This window comes from Labrus mixtus, chromosome 20, assembly GCF_963584025.1.
Source record: "Labrus mixtus chromosome 20, fLabMix1.1, whole genome shotgun sequence".
Lineage (NCBI taxonomy): Eukaryota > Metazoa > Chordata > Actinopteri > Labriformes > Labridae > Labrus > Labrus mixtus.
The window spans coordinates 4569658-4589410 of NC_083631.1; positions in this window are offsets into that span (position 1 = coordinate 4569658).

Consider the following 19753-nt stretch of genomic DNA (forward strand, 5'->3'; position numbering starts at 1 on the left):
TCCATGAAAACCAAATATTTTACGAAAAATTTTACGAAAACAGAAGCAGTTCTCATCTGTTCTAATCTGAGTTTTATGTTGGGGACAAGAGTGCGTAATCAGGAAGTCAGACAGTGTTTTGGAAAATTTAAAACTTTCTAAATCCTGTGTCTAAAGAGAATTTCTGCTAAATCTGCTAAATCCGCTCACCAGAATTTCTTGAACAGGCCATCAACAAAAAAAAATCTGAAATTCTGGCATCCACTTTGCGTTTTTTCATCCCACTTACATCGAGTAACAACGTTCAGCGTCCAAGCTTTTTATATGAGCAAGAACACAACATTTAATTGTTGTTAATAACGTTAACAAGGACTAAGTGGGAAAATGCAGAACCTGGAACATGCTCAGGAAACAGATAGCCCTGAACAGCCTGATCAGCAACAGCAGCAGCAGCAGCAGCTGGGAGGGCCGTTCATTATCCAAGATGTGTTCTTCAGTACAGCTGGAGACAAGAACACACCTGCCTCAATACATTGTTTTTGTATTTTTGGACCCAGTGACCTGACAACTGCACCATCAACAAATAGATACTTTATTCAGACTCAGATTCAGATTCAGACAACTTTAATTATCCCAGAAGGGCAATTCAGTTTCACAGCCTACCGAGACATTCATCCTTCTCTGGAACTTACAATGTCACAACATGCAGCTATATTCACATTTAAAACACCATATCTAACACTGGTCATAAGAACACTTCAGCACATAAAATCCATCCAGATACACTAAAAATAAGTTCCTAAAAACATAATAAAACTTGCTTATAAAAATATCTAAAAAAATGTCCAGTGCGCAAAAGTGGCTTGTAATGTGGAGAAAAAAATCCTGCATTAATATATGTGCACAAAATTGGAAGAGAGTTTGTAGTAGTTGCATGCATATCCTTGGTATAAGCCAGAAACTGTACACGCCCAACATGTCACCCTCATGTTCTGAATCGTTGATAACAGCTGAGCTCTGTTCAGAAGTTAAAATGGACACTAAATTTGGTTCTTGTAATATATCATCCAATTGATGTGGGCCTTGGCTTGCATGTCAGTTTTCTTTCCACATTGCTGGTGTTGATGCTGCCCAATAAATCAAAAGAACAAGACAATCCAGCATTTGCCAGTTTTTTTCAGATGTCCAGCCAAAGTCTGCCTCGGTCATAAGTACTGTAGCTGGTTTGATTTACTTTTTTTTGTACCTCAGTCCAAGTAAAAGAAAAACATGAATAAGCTACACACTTACCCTCATTGTGTGTAACAAGGATGAACTGGAAACAGAACATTACAAACGTTATGCGCACATCAATCAGGAACAGATTGTTCTCACTTTGTCTCATTATTCTGCAGCTTCTTTACTGTACATGAAGTTCTCACCAGAGGAAACAGTTTGAGGCAGACAGACATAGTACATTTTTTCATATTGCAATCCAGAGAAAAATACCATATTAAATTACAGCACAGAGTCACCTTGACCATAACGCCCTGTTCTTTTAAGATGAGGCAGAATAAAGCTGAGAAAAGTACTGATTTTCATAAGCTTGGTGGCAGTATCAAAAGACCTTCACGCTAAGGCCATCGCGCTCAACGCACAATTGAAAGAGAAGGACATTATCCCATGCGCTTAGCACGGCCTGGACCAAAAGTAGAACCTGTAGTGGAAAAGATTAAGAGGAGAGGACTCCCAGATCTGGCTCACTAACACACACACACACACACGCACACGCACACGCACACACACACACACACACACGCACACACACTGGACAAGCTGTTCTCTCCCCTGACTCAGCAGGCCGAACAGCCTGACCTGTGTGTCTGTGTGCGCACATCTTTGCACCTTGGTGTTTCCAACAGAGTTTTTTTCCCTCTGTGTGTATGCCTAAGAGAACAGTTTAACTTAGAGACACACACACGTAAACATACTGTTCTTTTTTGCATCAGCACAGGGTGAATCCTTTTTTCCATTATTATAGACAAAAAGGAAAACTAAGATCTCTCTCCCACTCGTCACAGAGAACACACCTCCGCAGACTGCGCTGTCAGATGTCTTTTTATACTCTCCAGTAATATGCAAGGACAGGTTACTTCTTAAACAACGTTTTTGTGTGTGTGCCCTTTCTCATTAGCGGAGGGAAGAGAGTTCGATTGGACATGTTATGAAACCGTCTGCCTCTGTATGAGAACAAGCTCTTGCTTTTTCTTCACTGTCGGACACGTTAGCTAATCCTGTTTAAGTGTAAATGAGTTGCATGATGCTGCCATGGAATACAAAAGAAAAAAACAACTACCTTTTACCCTGACATCACCAAACCAAATCACAGAAGTAATTTTGTCTCGGAACTCTCAGTTCATTTTCCATTACAAGGGGAGTTATCAATGGGCAGCTTCTAAACCTTATAAACAATCAGAGCAAAAATTGGATTGGCAGTATGAATCCACACTATGTCACTAATATAATCCTTAGAGCTTCCAGATGAAGCACTGATGACAAGTGAGCAGTCCAGTTTGTACCCCACCTCTCGCCCTTGGCAGCTGGAATCAGTTCTAGTCACCAGCAACCATGGACGGGATAAGCGGTATAGAAAATGGATGGATGTATAAAGCCATATTGGTTTCTATCAAAATTACCTACATATACCTCAATAACCTTGTTCTCAGGTCTATTCAGTTGAGTCAAATTAAAATAATTTTCTCAAAGAGTCAAGCTTCCCTGAAAACCAGCACAATCGACAAAGCTAGCGGGTGAAGGGACGGGGTCTCCAATGCAGACAAACATCCATTGAGGTAAATAATCTGAAGCAATGGTCAGAAGAGGGATTTTTAAATAGAAAACATTATGCATTTTTAGGTGTCCAGAAATCTAAGAGGGGCTGGACAATTGAGCATGCAAAAGAAAGTAAACAGAGAAACCGGTGTGAAGAAAACATGAACAGTTTCAGACGTGGTGAACAAGCAGCAACCTCCAATGCAGAAGTACCAAAACGTTCAGTTCCTTCAGCGTCCAATGAATCACAATTGACACCCATGTTAAAATGCCTATTCTGACAGTAGAAGTAAGGTCTGGTGGGGAGTCAGATGACTGGGACTGGTGGGATATCTGGAAGGCATATCTGGTGGACAGCTGAAAAAAAAGGCCAACATGGATATGCCAAAAACTGCAATTCCTCAAGTGACCACTTGAGGCTGGCTCCAAAAGGGAGTAAAGCTGCATCAAGCTTTATGTTATATCTTATACAGTTTCTAGATTATTACACCTTTTAAATACATCTTTAAGGGAGATTTTATGAGACGAGTGGATCAGCCTTGAGCATAAACTGTTCAGCTTTTATAATTTCTTGTTCGCCCGTCCCTCGCTACTCACCAGGTGAACCACTGGTTTAAATGGAGGGTTTGAAACAGCAGTTCAAAACTAAAGGGTGACCTCAGGATGGCTACGTCTGCCTTTTTACGGTCTCAGAATAAAGCTCAATAGAGGATAGGTGGGGGCCTGCTGTGGTGGAAATGGGTCTGAAAGGAGGGACACACTTAACGAAAACACAACTGAGTCAGACAAAAGAAACAGCATGCAGTGAATCCTCATGACAACTCAGAGTAGGCAGTGAGTACAGAGTCACATCAAGGATCAGAACAAAAGTCAACATGTCCCCCCTTTTGCAGTAAAATTGACCGAACACACAAAGAAAAATAATCTGGAGATTTTCAAAAGACATATAGGAAACTAGAATGGCTGAGATGCTAACTGATAGCCAAAATGTAATGACTTGAAAATCTGTATTATGATGTTGGATGAAAAACCTGATAAATTAGAAAAAAAATGTAATTGGAGGATTGCACAATGACAAAATTCAATTTGACCTTGTTTTGTGACTTATTATCACCAATACAAATGTCGCCAGTATTACAGGTTGAAAATAATCCTAATGACACAATCAAAAGTATTCAGATTGGACTCTGTAAATCTTCATGTACTATGGAACTTACTAACCACATATTTTCCTGGGAGCTCCTGAGCTTCCTCTCGTTGGTCTTTGAATAGATTAACTCTCAGTGATGTGAATTCCATTGAGTTAAATACTACTAGCTATTCCTTTAAGTGAATTTACATTAGAGCTCAGACCATTTCTAAGAAACCTGCATTCTTTGAAAAGTTTGTCCATTATGGCTTTCGCTGTCCAAGGCATTTTGTTCACTGTAAGTGTATCGTATTACTCTGTAAGGACAAATGCTTCTATGCAGTCTTCTGATGCTATTATGAAGCTTGTCAAGCTTTTTTTCTATTACAGCTGAAGTCCTTTTTCGGGGTGAGGTTGGCCTTATGGTTGCGTCACACGTCCCATGTGATGTGGCTGTGTGTCATCCCCGAATCTCTACCCAAACATTTCCTGTGTCTCTTCAGCTTTCCTATTCAGTAAAGGCAAAAATGCAAAAGCAAGAAAAAACACAATGCTCATGAATGCAATCAGGAGGTCAATGGCAGGCTTTGTGTTCAGCTTGCATGACAATTTTGGAAACAGACACAAGTTGCAGATCTGATTGTAACCGAAACAAGACGTTCTTGGTTCTGTACCTTGTGATCCTTAACAAAATTATCTTTCAGTTTGTGTCAATTTCTGCCTCCCACACTTTTAAATGTTGCTAAATGTTTCTGTGCATGTGAAAGCAGTGTTTTCTGAAGAAAAACAACGTCTCAACAGTTGAATATATAATTCATTGTGAATCTTTGCTATAAAAAATGTTCACAAAGGATGCTTTCACAGAGTGCTGTAACTCATTTCCTCTGACACCTACCATTTGACAAAGTTTTTTATGATTTCAAAGCACTTCATAGAAATAATCAATCTTGTCACTGTTGGTATTTTGCTTTTGGAGGTCATACAAGTGCATCAGTATTATTTTCCATGTGTTTCATAACCAGCAAAAAAAACTCCTCACTGGAGCTTTAAGATGATTTGGGATTTAAAATACATTCAAGAACAAACGCACTGTGCAAAATGTGTTTAAACATTTGTGAATCACAGCAACCATGAGCAAACAGTTTGACTTGGCAGGCAGAACAGTGCACAAAAAAAAGTATGGCTGTTGAGTCCAGAAGTTTGCACGATTAGCTGTGCAGCCTGATACAAAAAACACACGCACTCTTACATGAATGACTGAACACATGATCCCCCCGAGCTTATGTCTGATGGAGATAATAAAGTACATTCTCACATCCCAAACACGGGCTAACCGACTGATTAACTTGTGCCGTCATATCAATAGCTACACTGAACTATGAATATTACACTGAAGTCAGCTGCCTTGAGATACAAAGTGTATCCATCATGCTCACTCAGTTCTTCATTCTCATAAATAGTCGGACATCTTGAAACCCCTTGTACCAGTGTTATTGTTGCTGCTGCTGCTGCTGACCGATTATGTGCACAGTTTAACATAATTTAACATAATCATATTAATGAGTGAAGCTGGGCTGCCTGTCCACAAGAACGGTGTGTTTTTATGCATAATCAGTGCCGCAAATATGCACTGTTAAAAATCATCTGGCAACTGCTGCAGCTGGGCGTCCATGCTCCGCTCGGACAGTTTTCTGTAACACCTGCTTGACATAAGACCTCTGTTATGTCAAACCAGATTGAGGCTGAGCTTTGTCAATAGAGAGCTAACATCAGCTTTCTATGACTGCACCTACAAGGCCTTTCAATTTTCAATTCCAGAGCAATGAGGAAGCAGACACTTTAAGGGAAAAACCTTGAGTATTGTAATTGTGCACAAGCAGACACTTTAAGGGAAAAACCTTGAGTATTGTAATTGTGCACAAAAACATTTCAGGGAAGAGAGTACTGAATAAACTGTAGAAAGCAGACCAGAGCACATCTTTGACCTTTTTCCGCCATACAGAGCTTGCAGTAGACCTACACTATATGTTAGGTATATGATACATTTTGGTTGATTTCCTTCACAAATGTTCATGGTACTGTTTGACACAATGGCTGAGACTAAGAGACGGAAGAGGACGACGACAGATAAAGCAAACAAAAGAAAATCGGAAAAAAATAAGAAGCTGGCACCCTCATGTGTAATGGCTCCAGACCGTTCAACAGATGTGGATAAAGTGTTGAGCTGCTGACAGCCCTGGGTCGATTTAGCCTCTGGTTATATTTATAGTAGTGATGTTAAAGTAATATTTAGAGACTTTATAAACAGATCATTTCTTTTTAAAGTCATACAGAGACGGACTGATTTCCCGTTTACTGGAAAGATTGCCTTGGACTTCTCTTGTAAATATTGCAGCAAACTAGTCTCAGCAGATGGTTCTTGCTCGTAACTGTACATGTTTGTGAATCATATGCTTTTCCCCAAAATGACTGCCGAATGGCTCATTTGAAATACCAGCAATGACGGACGGACAGGCAGAGACGTTTGCTCTTCAGGGCGATTAGGGGATGCATTTAACCCCCCTGCTTGTGTTTTGTGAATGAAACGCTGTCTGCGTATAGCAAACGCAAAAGCAGCACAATCCTTTAGGGAATCAGGACCCTGTGTGTTTTACAGAAATGCAGTTGCACTCGGAGACCTCCAGTGGGCGTAGAAGCGCATCAAACTGAATTCCTCTATAATTGTTGCTTTAACAATGGAAATGAGGCTCATTGTTCCAGCAGAACATTGTTTGATGGTTTCCCTCTGAAATCTCCTCCAGTACAGGTAAGGCACCAAGAAAGATATGTGACCGATATGTGGAGGGAAAATTACTTTGCTTTTGGTCTACAGTAAACCGACCTTCATACGATTGGGAGAACGGTTAGACGAGTCGGGTGCAATCTCCAACCTCCCTGCTAGATGCTTCTAAATCCGAAACATCCGAACCAGACCACTTGGATACGTGTGAAACGACTCTTAGAATAAACAATCCCAGGAAGACAGCCGTCTGCCGAGTTAATCAACACGGCAGGGGAGGCCTTTGATGTGATCTGGACTATCTCAAACGGACTTAATAGCTTTTAGACCCGTTGAACGAACTGCCTTAACCAACATAATCCATTTCTGTTATAAAAGAATTTCGGTTCAATCCCCGAATCGGATATATGTATCCATGACATCAAGACTAACACTTTCTTGTAAGGTAGTTTCCGCTACGATCATATATGACGAACTTAGATATTGAGAAACTAAATCACATCACCTGATGAACTCGACTTGAATCTTACGTGGAGCACTACTGCCCCCTAGTGGCAAGAGCGCTGTACCGACCTGAGTTTCAGGACGGAGGAAGTACGATAGTTACTATGTGATTTTGTCCTAGTTATACATTTTGTATTTTAAGATATGATATTATACCCTTCATACTATATTAATGTGTGTTTGAATGTTGAATGGTATAATGCTGATTTAATTCCCATACAGGCGGAAATCGTCTAACTGTCTTCCGGTTGGACGTAATGTCTATTTCATTGCATAATTGTCTGAAATGTTTACTGCCGGAAATAATCCTACATACGAATATTGACATGGTGATGTTCATATGATCAAAGTTCTTATTTATGCTCTTAATGAGTAAAGAACTCGGAGTGTATTGAAATAAAAGTGAACATCGGAGGCAGGTTAGATATTAGGTCCCGCCCCCTCGTAAAATCATCCCCTGGATAAAGTAGCTCATCTCTCAGGAGCGCACGCTTTTTTCTCTCGTTTTTCTTTGTAAATTTTCCTCGTAACTTCTTCTTCTAAACTCTCTTAGACGTCTCAAATTCTTGTTTCGAACCACTTTGTTTCTTCAAGTTTTGCCGACGCGAAACTCTTTGAATTTAAGTGCAGATTCGCAGGACCTGCAGAACTCGAATCCAACTTAAACCAACCCTGATTCTTTATGCCCGCATTCTAAGGTTTGCTTACAGCCTAAGATTGAGAGCCTCTGTCTTTTTCCTTTTTTTTAAGTATTGATCATTCGTCTTCCAGAACATTATTTTTTTCTATCCTCACATTTGACTAAAGTGACCATTCAAGTCAAGTGAGGATCAACGAGCGTCAATCCTGACGAACGTTAATTAAGACTCTTTGAGCCGCTGAGAGAAGGACCCACGGACAACTGCTTGGACCGCTGTGTTTTTCTTCAAACCCATCTCATTATCGACTCCGACCGGACCTGCTACGGCGGTTATTGTGGGCCACCAGCATTCCTGATCTGAAAGAACTTGACGGGAAGTCTTGGTACCATTCGGCGGAGTTAAATTGAACACTACATCTCAGTAAGGAAGCGTTCTGATTATGAGATTGGGTTGTTGAGTCAAGCTTGTGGTATCCGAATCAAAGCCTCAGAGTCAACTTTCACCAAATTTATTAAGTTCCCTTTTTAATTTTCTTTCTCAAAATCCCACTTCGTTAAATCCCTCAAACAATATAGTTAAACTCCAAACTTGACATAAGGATCTCACCATGGCAACTTAAACAATTCAATATTATTATTAAAGTTATTTCACTGTCGTAATTATACTGATATTACTTATGCATTTCCTTTAAATTCTTCTGTTCATCATTTTTCTTTATTAAACTTTCATATAAACTTTCAATACTTTGTCTGTGTAATTTCATGGTTTTTACTGCTTGAGAATTCATCCCAATGATATGAGACCGATTTATAGATTCATTAATTACTACAAGTAATATTAGTTTCCTTACTTAACAAGGATGGTCCCCCGAGTTATACATATATAAATATTAAAATGTACTGACTAATCCAAATGTAATCTCTGGTGTCATAATAATGCATTTACGCTTGTAGCATGTACAGCAGATGGGTATAGTAATATCATGTGTGAATCATCAATATCTCAAGGTTGAAGAATACAGAACCAGAAGGCAACCACCTTGCAGCAGGCTGGCTGCTTCACACTAGACACTCATAGTAAAATAAAATAAAAGCCATGTTGTAACCAGCCCTCTGAGTTGCTGACGTTGATTCTGTTCTCTAGCTCTCACAGGGGTGGGTACACGTGCCTAGTACACAATAAGACATCCACTACAAAGTACACTTAAGACACACTGACACACAGACACACACTCATTGGTTATGCTCTGACAAAAACAATCCTGGACATACAGTAGCATGAAGCCGTATGCAGCTGGTTGAGTCCGTAAAATTACAAATGTGTCTTCATTATTCATATAAGAACATCAATTAGAAATTAAATCATTTGGCCTTTTTAATTAGAAAAGGGAACATTTCAGCCCCTTTCTCTTTATCAGTGGCTAAGTGTGGAAGAATTGTAATTTAACCAATTATTTCAAGATGTGTCCATGTGAGATCTATGCTAAATCACAAGACATCTGGCATGCTTTTAATAACGATGCACATCTTCCATTCACAGCTAAGTTCTTTAAGAGAGCCAGAAAGAAAATGCTTTTAAAGAAAGAAAAACGTGTTGAGAAAAAAGGCATGATTTGCAATCAGAGCACCAACACTGGGCTGAGATTGCTTCTTCTTCTAAAAAAACCAAAAACCCATTGCTTTAATTGAGGCTGGGATGACAGAGATTGCAGGGCATTTTGTCCAAACATTAAAGTTTTTATTCTGGTATTTGGGAAGGAAGAGGACTACTTTTTTTTTTTCACTTTGCAGAAAATATTTTAACTGATTTCCATAAAACATTACGTTAAGTAAGGGTACTTTCTTTTTTAACCATGGTGTGGATAAAAAGAACACAGAATGGGTTGGAAAACAATAGTTTGGGTGGAATCGGGTGCCATTATGGGACTGATTCATTGAGCTGTTCAACACCTGCCACCTTAAATTGCTTTATCCTGATGTTGTGACTGTTCAAATATTCAGAAAAAGTTAGAAACATGCACCCAAAGCCACGTGGCAAAAGGGCACCTACTTGTGATATTCTGATGTGGAAGCATGTTCTCATGGCTGCAAAAACAATCAAATATCACATTGTGTTTGCAGTCCTGCCGTATGGCAATCGAGACCACGCAGGATTGAGTTTTGAACTAACCTACCATACATCTTAGCAAGCTAGGTGAGGCTTTATAAATTATGTTTTGTATTGTGACGTACCTTTGACTCACCGGTTGTTCTTCCATGAATGTGTCTGTTGTTGTTTAACTGCAAGGAAGACACCCAGCAAGGACAGACAAATAAAAGTTAAAAGTTGTGCTCCTCGCCAACAACCAGTGACTCATGCTCTTCCTATTAGAGAGTAATTTCTCTCCCAACAGAATCTACATCAACAGGATTTGACAGCAGAGCAGCAATTACAGGTGTTCATCACTTTAATTCCCTCCCAAACCTGAAATCCAAAGGTCATTTTACTCATATCCAGGGGGGCCACCAGCTGCAATCCTGTATGTAGGGTGCTGTTTGAACATTTTAATACCGGTATGAAAACTAAACTGTGACAGCGGCAGATCTTGTATTTTAGTCTTTATCATTTATTTTCTATTTCCTGTTATGACCAGCGTCATGACGCAAATGTATTTGAAGGCATATGATTGGTCTAACAAAAGTACTGTTGTAATGGCGTCAGTTAAGGGTTATTATATCAAAAGCTATGGTGAATTAATTATATTGTTTGTTTGAAAAGAATGAAGTTGCATAGATATGAGCAAACACAAACCATTTTTAGGTTTTTGGAAATAAAAAGACACTTTGCAGTAAAGCTTTAGCCGAGTGTAATACTGGTAGACTCTGCTAATGTTAGCACCGCTAGCATTAGTGGTACAACAGAGGGCAGCAGCCAGCTAGTCCATGATGAAGTTCAGGTGCAATCTAAGATCTCAGAAATCACCATCAGTGACTGTTTTCCACATCCAGAGGAGTTGGATATTTCCCCCCACACAGCAGCAAACATCCACAGTATTTGCTACCTCAGTTTTCTCCACGTGACATCAGCTTTATCACGGCTAATGAGCTAAAAGGGCGTTTGAATCGGTCAAACTGTTGACTAGATTCAAGATCAATACCGACTTTTACTTCATGTTTCTCTGGAATAGCTTTATAATACAACAATACATTGCTCCTTGTATTTAGCTGGCGGTTGTTTTTGAGGTCAGTTGTCTGGCTACTTGTGGTTAATTCAGAATGTTGGTCTTGTATAGCAACGTATAGGTAGTCTCTCTCTCTCTCTCTCTCTCTCTCTGGCTCGCTCAATTATTGCGTATGTGCATGTGGGAACCTTGAAAATAAACGTGTCCTATGCATGTGCTGGAATGTTCTTGTGCATACAGTGAAATTGAATCCTGCCAGCGCCAATGTTCACATGCATACATTTATCTCCTAATATCAGATATTCTATGAAAAGGGTTGTACACCTAATGACCAAGAGTTGATATAAGCAAATCAAACTCTTGTGCGTAATGAGTAATGTCATGTTCTGATAAAACTGTGTGCCATGTCCATATTAACCACAGTGTCATCCAGGTATCGCGTTAATATTGATATGTGAGGGTAACCAATAATGCCTCTCAAAATGTTTTTTGTAAAGATGATTACAAAACATTTTGACATGCATATGACCTACCTTGGGCAAGAAAATTACTCATTCTGTTTTATAATTCACTGCTATAATATTACTGCATATTTAATCTTGAGACAGCAGTGTTCTCAACTCAATAACACTCAAACCTTTGAGGCATTTTCAGGACACAGAATAAAGAACCCATTCTCAATCCCAAGGCGGAAAAAATCAACACTTGGTCAAGGCCGTCACTTCAGCTTCTCGAACACAGAAGGTACCATTTACAGTCTGCCAGCTTTCAATTTTACATTAAAGCCTTTGAAGGCAATAAAAGATTCTCAGAGAAACAGCTGAGAGGGAAGTTTGGACCAATGAGTCCCCATAAGGGTGCAGAACCTCAGAACCTTTGGTAAACAAATCTTGACTTCGGTCATTTGAGCAACAGTGTGACAACATTGTGAAACATTAAAACTACCCCATGATCCATCCATCCATTATCTAAAACACTTTTTCCCTTTCGGGGTTGTATCAAGTCAACTTTGGTTATATTCTTTAATAATTATACTTAACTATTAATAATATAAATAAAATATCATCAAACTATGTTTAATCTCATTTTGGGGCACCAACCTGTACTCAGGGAAATATAACCAAAATATCACTCAAATCAGTCTCAAATCAGTTATTTAATTACTAATATTATTAATAATTAATAACTATATTTAATAAATTGAAGGCGTGAAATCCGTACACAAAGCCTTCGCACCCAGCTTATATCACAATGCAAATACACCAGTAATCACAAACAACTGCTCTCTTAAATTATAACAGAATTTATTTAAACAAGGCAACATCAATCCAAAATCAATGAACTTAATCAAACAAATAACTATCATAAACTAATCTAAGCAACAAACATTATCAAGCAAGGCTTGTGGAAGGTGTAAATGTGTGTGTGTGTGTGTGTGTGTGTGTGTGTGTGTAGAGGAGAGAGAGAGAGAGAGAGAGAGAAAACAAGATGGTGGAGAGAGACAATGCACCATGTGGCTTCGTCACATGTGGACAAAATGGTGGACAACAAAGGAAGCCGTGTGGCTACCTTTTGAAATAGTTTTGAGCTCTCTGAGCTGAGTTCAGTAACTGTTACTTAAACACCAGAAAGCCAGTGGCCGGACTTTGATTCAACAGCAGGTACACTGGTCTTTCTGATTGTGAAAGCCGTTGACTGAAGGTAAACTAGCATAGCATTACATACATAGGTGAACACAGCAGTTCATCACAATAAAACAAATGCAGCAGCTTACAACAGATAATAAACAGAATGTGACGTCTCGTCAACAATGATGCATAATTATCAGTGGTTATAAAAGAAACATAACTATTTCTGAAACTATTTCTGCCCAGACCAAAGCTCTTACTTGGGGTAACTCCTGGTGATCGTTTCAAAGCTGGTTAGATCGTCACTCTGTTGAATGTTGAATCATCAGATTCAGGCAGGTTTCCTTCGTGGCAGATGTAGGAGGAGGGTAGCGGGATTCAGATCTTCGACCAGAGCGCTGCTCTATAGGGTCTTCTGGTTGCAGGAGCCGAGTTCTTTATGTGTCCTTGTGGATTCAGGGATCAGTGGGCTTCCTTCAGCGCTCCTGTCCAGTTGCGTTCAATGACGTCTTACGAAAAATCAAAGGAAAGAAACTCTTCTTTTTGCTCGAACCTGATAGCATCTGATTGCGCCCAAAACTCCTAAAAATATGCCATGGAAGTAGTCAACTGAATCCTCTGATGCTTGAATTCAGCATGTGAAGAGCTACCTATACTGAGCAACCTCAGCTCTGGAGTTTAACCTATGTAAGTCAAGAGGAGGAAAGGCTTTGTCTCGAATGCTGGAGTCCATCTTGTTGGAGAGGGTATCCTCTAGTGTCGGCAGACCACACTTGAAGAGAAGGAAGCAATGCCTGGTGATTGCTTTTAAAGACTGGATCTGCCTGTGGGTTTACCTCAGGCCTCCTCCAATGAGGATAGAGAATTCAGAAGCCCCCAACCCCCCCACTTTTCACACCTATTTGTTAGTTTCTGTTGGGGGTTTGCTGGGCTAAGACCCCTTTGTTTAGTTGCCTTCAAAATCACTTTAGTCAGGCTCGGGACTGTGATATAGGCCTGAGTCCTTTGTCCCAACCACATGGCTGAGGCCCAACAGGGTTGTAACAGGGCAATTCAGAGTCACCAATTGACCTGACAAGCATGTCTTTGGACTGACGGATGGTGTCGGAGTACCTGGAGGGAACCCACACATGCACATAGAGAAAATGCCACACACACACACACACACACACACACACACACACACACACACACACACACACAGAAAGGTCCTGTGCAATGGGGATTTGAACTTGAAACCTGGCTGTGAGTCAACAGTGCTAACCACTGCACCACCAAAAAGCCTCATGGTGTTAGTTTTTATTTTTATGACACATATTTTGTGCCTTTACCTTACCCACCCAAAAAGAATGTTGATGTTGTCCTATTTGGAAATAACAAAAAGGTATTTAAACTTTATTGTTAAATGCCTCTTTTTCCTTCAAAATAAATAAATGCAACCTGTGCGTATTCCATTAAAACAGTTCATTTTGAAAGGAAGATCAGCCTAAACACAAAGTTTTTTCCACATATGCACCAAACTCCTGAAACAATCCTAAAATGTATCAGAGCGAGCTGCATGTGTGAACTCAAAAAGCAACATTTTTAACAATGGCTTTTTCCTGCCTGTCAATTTTCTGTATAAGGTCGAGGTGAGCAGCAGGAAAAAATCTGGAAAATTCACCACGAGAGAGTGAGTGATGAAGTTTATATCCTACATGTAGCACTGATATACTTTGGAATAAAGGCAAAGATTTTTCATCATAGCGTCGGACTATGTTGCTTCATGTGCAACTTTTGTGTTGTTCTCATTAGGTCACATACTGCCTCCTGTCCAACAGCGATAGCCTCCTTCTGTGAGGTGCATGCATAAACAAGCAATTCAAGAAGATTCAAGGGGCATTCTGCCTGAAATCTACAAGAGTGCATATGTGAAAATTGATTCAGACATACAAATGGAAACTCCTGCAGTCCTGTTGCCTGAAAGTTTAGGTAACGATGTCCAAAGTTTACTTTTCACATTAGAGAAAAATAAAGTGTCAATTTCCCACCTTACTGGCATCTGATCTACTAGTAGATCTCACATAAAAGGTTTTCTCATTCACTTATTTTTAAACCATCATTCTAAAAAACTGGTACCAGGTCGGGATAACACTATATATTTTTTTAAACTTAAAATGCATCTAATATTATGTTGAAATTTTTTTTCCTGGGGCTGTTCCCAACTGCAGACTAAACCCTCTCTGGAGAAGAGCTAATTAGACATCTCTGGTATCCTGTGGACCTGGAGAGAGGGATCAAAAATCTGTTCCGCTGTCATGGATCAAATTATCTCGATCACACTTTCTCCTGCAGAGCACCTACACCTTTCCTCATGAAATTACTTTGAAGCTCTTTCTACAGCAGCATCAGAGAGATGTGCTGTCTGGATGAGGCAAACCCAGCTTTATTCATTAAAATCTTCTTTTTTTTTTTTTTTTTGCCTTTGCCTTTATTTTATGAAACAGTGGATGTTAAGTACCCCAAACGGTCGAGGTATGTTTGCATGTTCGCATGTTTGTATGATTGTATGATTGGATGGACGGATGGAGGGATGGATGGATGGAAGGCTGAATGGATGGATGGGTGGATGGATTGATAGATATTGATGGATGGATGGATGGATGCATTGATGGGTGAATGGATGGATGGATGGATGGATGGGTGGATGACCTACCGATCAGTTGCTGTTGACGTGATATATTCTGGGGAATTGTTTTATACATGCATGCACGACTTGACATTGTATTGTTTTGTCATTACATTCATGGGTTAGCTATTTCACATATGTCTTGATTTTGCCTTTCTCTGTTTCATGAAAGAGTCCGATGGTTCTTCTTAATTAACAATGGATTTGTGTTAACTGGGTCATCCCTTTTCATCACAATACATCTCATATCATCTAAATCTGTGACAAAAACAAGAGGCTTATAACTAGAAGTCCCATTGGGCACTTGTGTTGCTGACCTGAAGACCTAATAAAGCATCAGTTTATTGTAATCATAATTCTCTTCATCCCCAGATGATTTCAAACTGTAATCTCTTCAACTGGAAACAAGAAAACTTCAAATCCAACAGGACATCAGTAAAAATGATCCCCCCTAGATCCCTCCTAAATGCACATCCGACTATGAAGATTGGAAGTTTCCATCATCTCAAGTCCATCTGTCTGAGTCATTACGTTTTCGATGATATGTCAAATAAGACAGCCAAGAAAGAGCAGAGTAGTCCATAACTGGAAACTTTCAAACCTGCGATGTTCCAGTTTCTGAAAGGTGTGAGTCACTGATTGAGACCAGGAAATTAAACCTGAATGATTCAACTTGACAAATTACATCTTTGGAGTTTATTTTAAAGCAGTTCTTAAAATACAAAAAGGAAACAAATAAAAGCTCTATAACAAGTGTAGATTAATGCCCCATTTTGAATCCCTCCTGATGAGCCAAAAGTTTTAATTATAGTTTCTGGAGTTTGAGCTTTGCTTTCTTGTTCCCTGGATATAAAAATTGGCCATTAAAACATGTAACAGCATAGCAACCATCAGTTATGTTTCTGACCACCTCAGGCCTGTACAACGAATCAGGGTGTTATGTTATTGAGATAATTCCGGGATTAACTCTGGCTTTTCAGTAAGGTGTTTCACTTCTTACCAAACTACCTCCTGCTCTGGAGGAGGTTATGTTTGGAGGAAGAGATTGACCCTGACTAATTAGATCTCTTGATCAAGGAGCTGGAGGACAGAGAGGCCAACAAATACTTTGTCTGTCACTTTTTTTTAAGAAATAGGATGATAACAGTTTGTAGTAGTGCTACTGATATCATCCTACAAAAGAGACTGAAAAAACACCAAAGTCTTGTAGTACCTATTAGTTGCTAGATAATCGTTAAGCGTACTATCACTTCTAATTGGGCTCTACTTATATACTAATTGATTTGCCATAAAGCCAGATAACCAAAAAATACCCTGTTGAACTCACTCTATAGTACAGGCCTCAGATGTTCAATGTTAAATCTATGTGCAGCATTTCTTTCTCTTGTCTTTGGTATCTCTCAAGGGAAATATCTGGCTCCTTAACAACTTAATACTCCACAATTTTCCCCAGCTAGCAAGGTAAATGTTGTTGTCTGCTTTTTCTTAGCCCGTTTTGCTGTAAATGGATGCCTTCTGTGGCTGAACACCATGCAAGGAGAGCTATCAAAGGGAATCAAGACAGTACAGTGACAAGCTATTTTAACTAGTCAATGAGCTGCATGAAGGTACAGAGAGAAAGAAATAATCTCCTGCAATTTTAAATCATCATCTAGATGTTGTGATTGGCATTTTCAAAGAGATTTAAGATTTTATTAGTAGTCTTTATTCAGTTATGCAAACTCATTGTCCCGCAGAAAATCCATCAACTGTGATTCTGGGAAACATGCACGTCGTCTAGTAATTAAAAGACCATGAAATGTGTTTAAAAATATGTAGTGTCGTAATGAGCCATTAAATACTGCCTTTGATACATGACTTTTTAAAATTCCTATAATTAGACTTTTTCTTGCAGCAGAATTAATGTATGTTACATAATAAACTTTACTCATTAAAGCCTTGCCAGAATAAAGCCTAACAGTGTGGTTACACAAGTAAAAAGCCTTTCTTTTTGTCCACCAGGGATTGAATTATGAGCCGTAATGTCATACCCATCTAAAGTGGACTCACAACAAGCTATACTGAGTGTGAAACAATCGTATATTATCCTGTAAAAGACACAAGTTTGTATGACCTTGTTTAAAAAAAACAAAAAACGGTTTATTTGGGATCTTGGGGAAAAGAACTACACTACCCACAATACTAGAGTGTCACACTGATAGGTGGAGCCTGCTGTTATATGGAAATGTTTAATGTTTGCTCCTACCACTGAAGTTAAACACACTTTAAGTACACAAACTACAATATATTACAATATAGACATTAACAATATAGACATTACTATGAAGATAAATGTTTCGGAAGAAGTGCGCTGAACTATAATTTTTTGGGTCTCCATGGATTTGTAATGGATTGTTGGATGTGTAGTTCCTTTACTCTCGGAAGAAAAAAAAAAGATTCATACAGTCTTGTACCTTTCCCATGTTCTCTGCTTTCCAATTGTTTATTCTTTTCAGGGGGCCTGAATGAAAGCTCCATAAGTCTTTCACAGCTCTTTTCAACATCTGTTAGAAAAGTGCTAAGTTAGCATCCAGCTGCAGGAGGGACCGTTCTATTCATCAAAAACACGTGAGTGTGCTGGTCTCACTGACATACTAATGCAACTCAAAAAAAAAAAAAATCACTGTGGGTCAAAGACACACCCAGTACTGTACATGCAGAACACATTATCCCGTGCATGCATACACAACTGTCTGCACACACTGACACACACACATAAACATAAGCGCAGGAGTACAAGTAGGTGGGCCCAGGTAGGTCAAGTCACTAGCTCAGGCAGTCACAGAACAGCAGGAACAGCTGTGTCACATGAGGAGACAGAACTGACACAAGCAGAACTGCTGGAACATTAGTGCAGTGAGGTGTCAATAAAGCAGTTCTTACAGTAATATATTCACTTTGGAGTTCAAAACCTCCTGATATATGTATTTTTGTGAGTGTGTGTTCATGTCACACTATCAAGGACGGCACAGCGGTGAAGGTTGGCTTTTTGTACGACGAGGAGCGCCTTTATGTTTCTTTGTCCTGTGCTTTATTACATTAACCACTATTGTTGAGGTCAAAAGTCTAACAGGCAAACCCCTCCATTTGGTCGATTTAGATTAAGCTCTCACAATGAGTCACATAATGAGCAAAGTATAGTCTTTTTAAAAGGAAAGCTTCGGGCTGAGAGTTGCTCATCAGTGGGTTTGAAAAAAAGGAAGTTGGATTTCACTCTGTTGACAAAAGATTTCTCGATGTCACCAAACTCACAGCAGCCCAGACTGCATGAGAAAAAGGGATCAATGATGAGGCGGGAGTAAATAATGAAAGTCCTAATCAGACCTGCACGTGCTAGGAAGGTGTTAATACATGTGCATACCCCTATGAAGGCATCACGTGGCAAACAGAGAAGACTGGGTTTTGGAGGAAGTCAGAGTTTGGTTTGGCTTAAAGGGAGACAGCAATGCTTTTGCGTCTAGACCAATAACTTAAAAGAAATTATGTTACTTAAAATGATGTCTAAAAAACATCTGAAGTTTTAATATTGATTGAATCACTTACAGTAGCCTTATGGCCTTACTCCTTTGATAAATGGCATGAAAACTCTCCCTTACTGTGAAAGTCAGAGCTGTCTTAAAATCACATATCCATCACATCCGGCATTCTTCTATCACTGCCACCACCACCAGTGTCTAGAATCTAAAAGGGGTTTTCCTACCCTGCTCTTGGCCTCGCTACCCCTCTGAGTGCATGAAGTCATCATGACAGAGTCTAATCACCAAAGACATTGCATATTTATCTTTTCCTTAACTGTTAAATAAATAATTGTAAACTCTTACTTATGTCTTGAAATACCTTTATTAGAGGACAGGACAGTTGAGTAGGAAATCAGAAGAAGAGAATGGGGAATGATGGGAGTCAGAGTCTAACCTGGACCAAGGACTACAGCCTCTGCACAAGAGTTAGACCCAGCAGCACCCCTCTACATTTTTACATTTAAGGTCATTTGTGATCTATTTCATCCCTACACTCTGTTTTTATGTCATTGTATTTAAAAAATTGTTTCTACATGAACCGACAGGTGGGCAGTTCCATTTGAAGGGATGAGGTGATGATGGTCTGTTCCATGTGTATTACAGTAGCCGATAATACTAATTTCAGGACAACCTAATTACATTATCAGATATGATGTTACAACAACAACAACAACAACAACAACAACAACAACAACAACAACTGTGTTACGTAATTCTTACCCCAGTGGTGGTAGTCTTCAACCTGCAAGTTGTGCCAGCCCAATTGACACTTGCAAGAGTTTCCAGATTGCACATAGAGACGGGATCAACACGGTCAAAATGCCCAGTTGTACACCAACAACATTTATCTGTTTATTTCAGAACAATGCAAAAACAACTGTCCTATTGTTAGTATTC